The sequence below is a fragment of the Melanerpes formicivorus genome, unplaced genomic scaffold (assembly GCF_026170545.1).
Source record: "Melanerpes formicivorus ecotype bairdi unplaced genomic scaffold, bMelFor1.0.p_v2 SCAF_20, whole genome shotgun sequence".
Lineage (NCBI taxonomy): Eukaryota > Metazoa > Chordata > Aves > Piciformes > Picidae > Melanerpes > Melanerpes formicivorus.
The window spans coordinates 12,540,944-12,549,141 of NW_027142372.1; positions in this window are offsets into that span (position 1 = coordinate 12,540,944).

Sequence of the window (8,198 nt, forward strand, 5' to 3'; positions counted from 1 at the left end):
GAGATGGGGTTGTTTAGCCTGGAGAAGAGGAGGCTCAGGGGTGACCTCATTGCCCTCTACAACTACCTAAAAGGTGGTTGTAGCCAGGTGGGGGGTGGTCTCTTCTCCCAGGCAACCAGCGCCAGAACAAGGGGACACAGTCTCAAGCTGCACCAGGGGAAGTTTAGGCTTGAGGTGAGGAGAAAGTTCTTCACTGAGAGAGTCATTCGTCATTGGAATGTGCTGCCCAGGCAGGTGGTGGAGTCACCATCCCTGGAGGTGTTCAAGAGGAGATTGGACGTGGCACTTGGTGCCATGGTCTAGTCATGAGGTCTGTGGTGACAGGTTGTTCTCGATCCTCGAGGTCTCTTCCAACCTTAGTGATACTGTGATACTGTGATACTTCAGACACCATTTAATGGCTTTTTATTTGGCAGATCTACAGCTTTGACATTTACCCAGGAGAAACTAGTGTCTGCACATTACAGTTCATGGATTGTATACCAAAGAAGTGAGAATTCTCCTGCAAGACCAAACTTTCACAGCTGATCGTGGGCTTCACATAAAATTGAATGTTGATACTACAACACTTTGGCCTCCTGCAAGCAGCCATTTCACCTTGACTTCCCAAAGTACTGCATGCAACACCTGGGCTTGATTATTCCTATGATCAGCTGGGGAACCTGAGGCATGGAGTAGGTGATTTCCTGGAATTAGACCTTCTTCCATCTGTGACCAAACTGCTAGAGTTATAACAGCTCAGCCCAGGCCAGGGCTCTGTGCTTCAGTGCTCTGTACTCATGTCCATTAGGGAATGCTTCATGCCACCTATTTCCATTCCTCACAAGCTTCTACCTCCAGTGTGTCTTGGAAACCAGGCAAAAGGTTCCACTTTTTGTATGGGATTAAGAAAAACTTCTTTAGCTGGCAACACTGCAAAGAAAGTATTTCTCACCTTTTCTAGATAGTGTTCTTGATGCAGCTGTGTCATCACAGGACAACCGCAGGACTTCTGCAGCCATTTCACATCCACATTGCCCTCCGGTTTGGAGCCCAATACACACCTAAACCAAGAGAGACTTCAGTGCACTCACTTCCACTACCAAGCAATTTGTGTCTTATCAAGTTCACTTAAGGATGACTCACTCAGGAAAAAAAGAAGAGGTATAAAAAGAAGCAGCTTTTTGACTTTCTGAAGGACTTCTTGTTCAACAAAGCAGTTCTTGGCAAGTTTATTGCTCCAACTATTAGTATAAAGCATTCTTAGCAGCCTGTGAAGTAATTATAGGAATCAGGCACAAATCTTTAGCAAACACAGCCACTGGTGATAATTAGAAATTTCTAATTTACTGCTAAGCAGATTTCTGAGTTGTGCTACTTTAAACACTAGGTACTCAATGATGTATGATGCTTTAAAAACTATCATTGCAAGAAAGAACGAAAATTAGCTGCTGCCTCTTAAACTACATCTCATCTACACACAAGAACTGGGCAACAGTCATTTGCTCTAAGTGGAGCAACTCCCTCTGGAGTTGGTTACATTCATACAAAGCTGCTGTCTGGCTGCCCTAACCAGAGGGGAATAAGTGATGCTGCTACAAGATATCTTTGCATTGTTATAATGTCCTGGGTAGATTTGGCTTCTGCTTGAAGGAGGTTGACTTGCTGGAGCGTGTCCAGAGAAGGGCAGTGAAGTTGGTGAGGGGTTTGGAACACAAGCCCTATGAGGAGAGGCTGAGGGAGCTGGGGTTGCTTAGCCTGGAGAGGAGGAGACTCAGGGGTGACCTTATTGCTGTCTACAAATACCTGAAGGGAGGTTGTAGACAGGCAGAGGTTGGTCTCTTCTCCCAGGCAGCCAGCACCAGAACAAGAGGATACAGTCACAAGCTGTGCCAGGGGAGGTTTAGGCTGGATGTTAGGAAGAAGTCCTATACAGAGAGAGTGATTGCCCATTGGAATGGGCTGCCTGGGGAGGTGGTGGAGTCACCATCACTGGAGGTGTACAGGAGGAGACTTGATGGGGTGCTTGGTGCCATAGTTTAGTTGATTCGGTGTGTTGGATTAGTTGATAGGTTGGACAAGATGATCTTGAAGGTCTCTTCCAACCTGGTCTATTCTATTCTATTCTATTCTATTCTATTCTATTCTATTCTATTCTATTCTATTCTATTCTATTCTATTCTATTCTATTCTATTCTAAATCTTGGGCATTTAGCAGCTAGACTGACAGCTGGAGAAAAGTGACAAGTATAGCACCATATATAGTTGAGCAATCAGCCCAGGGAAAGCACTGAAGTGAAAAGCCAAAAGCCTAAGCAGCACATCTGGCCAGGTACAAAGTGTGTGAACCAAGCAGAAAGCAAACATTTCACTAGTGCAAGTTTACAGTGTGCTCAGCGTGCTTGGGTGTGCCATTGACAATAAAATGATTTCCCCCCCTGCTACTATGCTTGTTCAGGGAATATGTAGAACATCACTAAGTCAAGATGTCTCTGTTTCAAGGTTTGTGGCGCAGTTCCTCACACAAAGTTCCTGCTGCCTTCAAGGATGTTAAAAGAGATCACTCCATACATCATCACTAGGCAAAGAGTCATCTTCTGTGCTTGAATTTGTGTGAATTTCCATTTCACAATAAGGCAAATTCTGCAGTAACATAAGTTGCTGTCAGATGATAGTGGGGGAACATGGCTGAGACTTGAGCTGCTCCCCAGGACCTGTGAAAAGTCCAGCATCATTTGTTACAGCGAGGAAGATGCATCTGAATAAAAGGACAGGCATTTTATCAGGCTGGGAGAACAAAATGACTTTTGGAACCAGGATTCATGCTGCCTGATTAGAATGAATAAAATAATGTGGGTGGTTTTTTTTAATGTTCTCAGGGAGGTCCTGAGTGTAAGTCAGGGTGTGTTTGTGCAGCCAAGGAAAAATGTCTTTCTCCAGCCAAAAGCAAGTGAGGTAGATCAGCCTAAGCCAAGATTTCCCTTTTCCCAGAGGAAAGATCTGACTTTTAAGGAAAGATTATGTCAAAGAGAGAGTTTCCTCAGAGTGTACAACTCCAGCAGCATGAGGTGACTCATTTTAGCTTGATACAATCACAGTACCTTCATGCCAGAAGCTGCTTTTTCCTCACTAACTCCGTAGAGCCTCTGCTGCCAGTAGCAAAGGGCAATGGCTTTCTGGGGGTTAGGCAGGTTAGAGACTGTTGATATTGCCTGAGCTATTGGGAAGGCAAGCTTACAGCTGCTCTGCCTCCCCCACCTTCTGCACACCCAGCTGCTGGTGGCCAGCCTGTGGAGTCCTTCCTGACAGGGTTTGTGACCCGGGGAAGGCCTACAGGCGTGTGCTGGGATCAGAAAAGGATGGTAGAGCACTTCTTGGGGCTTCTTATGGGTCAGATAGATGAGGAGAACTGATCACGGTACAAAACCCCAAGGTAACACTTCTCCCTGGCTGCCCTGTGAAGGCTCAGCCCTGGCTCATCACACTTCTACTCAGCTTTAGGGAATCAGCAAAAACAAGTGAATCCAGAGTGCTTTGGTTGTGATTATGAGTACAGAAGCAGCTCAGCCCTGATTCAGCTTCCCTGAGCTAAACCTGCCATGGGAAGTTCAGTGAAACCCACAGGAAGTGCTGGGCTCCCCAGCAACGATAGATCATAAAATCATTAAGGTTGGGAAAGACCTCCAAGATCATCAAGTCCACCATCAGCCCACCACCACCAGGCCTACTAACCCATGTCCAGAAGATAATTTTTATCTCTGTGGTCACCCCTCCAGCCTGTGCTTTGTGTAAAATACCTTAGAGCAGCAATATTTTAATTGCTACTTCTTTTTAGGGGAACAAATAAAATAAACTGCAGCATCTCTTGAGGGGTGACGCAAAATGCAGATGATACAGCCCCTCACCCAGAGCACTGTTTTATGGCCACCAAATCTGGATTTCCAGTATGGATTCATTCCTTCTCTAAGCAGGAAAAAAAACTGGCTATTGTGTCTGTGCCAGATGTTTACTACCAGTCATCTCCACTGGGAATTTATAGGATGAAACAAAAGATCAAAAGTAATTCAAAGCACAGACAGGTGACTCTCTTTAAGCATCTGGCCTCAAGCCCTTGCAAAGCCTGGCAGAGGTCAATGTTAAGTGGCCCCTGACCATTTGGAGAGGCCAATAAACAAGAATATAAAATGTCTCTAGTTTAAACTATCTTTATTGGATGGGAGATATAAATTAAGCAGATGAATGCTGTTAGCGAAGTGCTCTCATGAGTGCTGCATCCCACTAACAAAATGAGCAGGAAGTCTTCAAATACATGATCAAAACATCTTATTAATTTTGAATGGAAAGGTAATTAGTCTTGGGAAGAGGCTTGCCTTTGGGGTGCATATGGCCATGCCTCTGCTGTGATGCCAAGTGCCCTGGGGAGATCACTGTGTATCCCAAACAATTCCTCAGGGCGGGACCACCAGGGCTGTGGTTCTTGCCCACACTCTCCCTTGTGCCAGTTCCCTCTGGGGCATTCTTGTCTTTTGTCTCCTCTCTGCCTCTGTGAGCAGTTAGTGGCCCCACAAAGAGGCAGCAGAGGAGGCTGGGAGGGCTGGGTGGGAGCAGGGACCCTTTCCCTCTCAGGTCAGTGGGGACTGCTGCATGTTTTGGATGGGGAACATGCCCTGTAGCTCTCACATTGTGACTGGAAAGAGAAGACAAATGACAGACTGGAAAACTCAGAAAACCTCCTTGGAGGACAGATTTCATCCTAAAATGAACACATGGGTATTTAGATTGTCTGCAGATTCACATAGATTTTACAGCAAATCCTCAGCCCTTTACCATGCTCTGCTCAGCAGCCAGACTGAATTCCCTTGGAATAATAAGACTGGACACAGGGGGCCCTGGCCCTAAAACAGCAGAGCTATGCTCTGGGGACTCCAAAGAAGCATGAGGCACATCATACCCTGCTTGGACCACAATTAGGCACAAGTCAGAGCCAGGGACCATGCAGTCATGTCAGCATGGACACTAAAACCCATCTACAAGGCACGTGCCATTGGCAAATCCACAGTTTCACAAATGACATTGAAACACCCTGCAGTGACCCACAAAGATTTAGCCAAGGCAAAGCAGTTTGGTTTGGGGGCTGCATCTCTCTGAGTGTGAAATTTGCCTTCCTGTAACCCCAGAGACAGATGGTTTCCTATAGCAAAAAAGTCCTGACTGCATCCAGAAATAGCACCTTAATAGATAAAGTGCCTGTCAGTGGCACCTGCAAACACTGAACAAGGTGGATAAAGGGCCAGATATCTATCAGCATTGTGCTTGCATATGATTTCCTTTATGCAACCTTTAACCTCTGCATCCCACACAAATGAACTCTCTTGCTCTTTGCTGTGGCTGCTTCAAGGCAGAGCACTTTGGCAAGGACACTAAATGAATTCCCAGATCCAGCCCCAAAACAAGTGTCTTAAGAGCTCTAAAAGAACCACAGCTCCTTGCATCAGTTCTGAGGCTGTCAATGCTCTCCAAAATAGCTGTTGGTGTGCACCTTGAGCTGTACTTCCACTACAGCACAGCTTCAGCACTCTGTAGGAACCAGCAGTTGTGTGGGGACATGGTGGGTAGGGAATGGCATGGTTTCGTTTAGTATCATGGAGCACCCCTGCAGCTCATCAGCCATAGAGGGATATGATTAGAAGAGATTAAAAGAGATCCAAGGACTTGGGAATAGAAGAGACACTTTTTGCATATCATGCCCTTGCTCTTAAGGAGTTTGCTAGGAGAAGGCAGACAGTTTTTCTTGTTTTATCTGAGGAGCAGGCTTAAACAAGCCACAGAACATTCCACTTGCCTTTGACCTTTTGATAAAAGTCTTATCTAAAGCTTGTTGAAGATAGACAGCAGTGTTTTGAGCTCTTGCAGACTGGGTTTATCTGGGAGCGTTCCTTTCTATGTCCTTCAGCAGAGTGTCTGGAAGTCAGCACATGTGTTTCTATCATCCACCTGGTCTGAAGGGGACATGCAGGCTTTCTTATATCTAGCAGCTCTTCTAAGTGAGCTGGATCTTACTCATCACTGACTACTGACACCCAGATGGAGCCCAGACACTGGCTTCCATCCTTCATCCTCTCTAGGTATTGATTTGCATCTTTCTTGGCTTAAGCATTAAATATAATTAGATGTCATTTCAAAACTAGAACTCAAGAGATGCAAAACTGGCACTGCACAGCAAAAACATCCTTCAAGAAAGTTCCACAAGCTGCTTGTTGACATCCACACACGCCCTTGAACACCTGGGGTTGAGCTCTGTTCAAAAGCCCTCTGAGCACATAGCTTTTTCAAGCTTTGGTGTGCTGGAAAACACAAACCACCTCAGCTACTGTCTTTTTTTTTTGATGTATATACCCTTAATTAAGAGGATGCATCTTCTAATTTGGCCAATTTAATTCCTCATCTCAGCAAGGGACTTTCTCAGCAGTCAGACATGGCTTGATTTTTGAAGGTGCTGGAAATATAACAAAAGGATTTGCCACCCCTTGTTTCTCCCTGTGAGGTCCTGAACAGCAAGGTTTAGTATTCCAGCTGAATTCCGTCTGAACCATTCACCAGGCTGGGGGAGAAGCATGGAGAGTTTCCACCTTTTTATCTCAGCACAAAACTTTCCACTGAATAGTCTCTTTAATGGGAAAGATATTGTTCTCCAGTGACTCACTCATTTTCAGGATGACATTAACTTGCATCTTGCTACAGATGTTGCCTATTAGGTTTCCCATTCCTGACATAAAGGGGAAACATGAAGGTGCTTTGGACGTGCTGTGCCTCAGCTGCAGTCAATCCTGCTTTGCATTTGCTGCCACATTCAGTTCGCTTCCACGCTTCACTCTCGTGCAGCTGCAGTAAACCATTTGGACAAGGCAGAGAAGGCAGACCACAGAAAGTTGTTTACATTATGTGAGAACAACAGCCTAAGAAATGGTGACATCTCTGTTACAAAGTCAACATCTTGAACGTTGCACGGAGACCTCAGCAGTGGGCGTCCCTGCTTCTGCAGCAAACCAGACTGCATGCTGCTAGCTAAGCAAAAGGCAAAAGCTCTCTAAGTACCCTGTTAGCACCAGGTAGAGATGAAAAACAGAGCTAAAATCCAGACTGTGTCACAGACCTGGGTTCTGTCACTACTTATTGCTGACTGTGGCTACAGAAGATGGTTGCATGTTCAACTTCCACGAGAGCACACACTCAGCAATGCATGACACAGCTGCTTTTGCCATGAGCTGTGTGCTGGAAAATGTTTCTTGCACTTGTGGTTCAATGCTCTAGTTAAATATCATAAATTGTATAAGTGTATATGTTATAGAAAGATAAATTGCATATCTATTGATATAATGGAAACTTTAATCACCAGCATGTTTCTTGTTTGTTCATGCCCCCAGCCTAGCTCCTCAAAAAATAATGGGGCAACACCACCAAATTCCTCTGTTTTGGTACATTACAGCTCTGCCTAATAGAGGCTACTTGGTACCTGCTGAGTGGGTACAGGGCTTGGATTCAGATCTATTCTGAAGTTTTGTCTCACTTGGAAACCTTTTTACTACATTAGAGTTCATTTATTTGAGATTTCTAGTGCAATTCTGGACACATTCCAGTGGAAATGATGTCTACAGAGCAAGTAGTTATATGTTCTATCAATCTTGAAACATGCCAGCCTAAGTCCTCTGTGAATAGGTATTTAATGAGTAGGTGTAGGAGAACATTCTCAAAGTCTTGTAGAGACCACTGAGTACATTAGTCCCTTGGACAATCAGGCTCTAGTGGACATTATGCTGTGGTTTTTCTTTCAGTGGAATGATAAATATTTTACTGGTCTATATTACAGGGTCCAACATAGGCATCAAGAAGAAGGGCCTGTCCCCTGCATCAAGCTGTGAGACATGTCTATACATGGAGTCCTACGACAAGTAACACTCAAACTTCACTGTTCATTCAGGGGTCACACAGGCCAGAGTCTGCTTCCTCCTTGTTTTCTGAAGATCCCACTGTTGTGCCTCAAAATGGAGAGCAAGAGAAAATGCTGTATCCTAGGCAAAAGAGGGGCAAAAATCAAGACATTCCATATTATTATCAGGACACTCCAGAAGTCTCCAGGCCCAGCTTGGAACATCCAGTTTGTTTGGATCATTCTTTTAGCACATTTTCACAGTGGCACGAGTTCCAGATCCTCTTCCAAG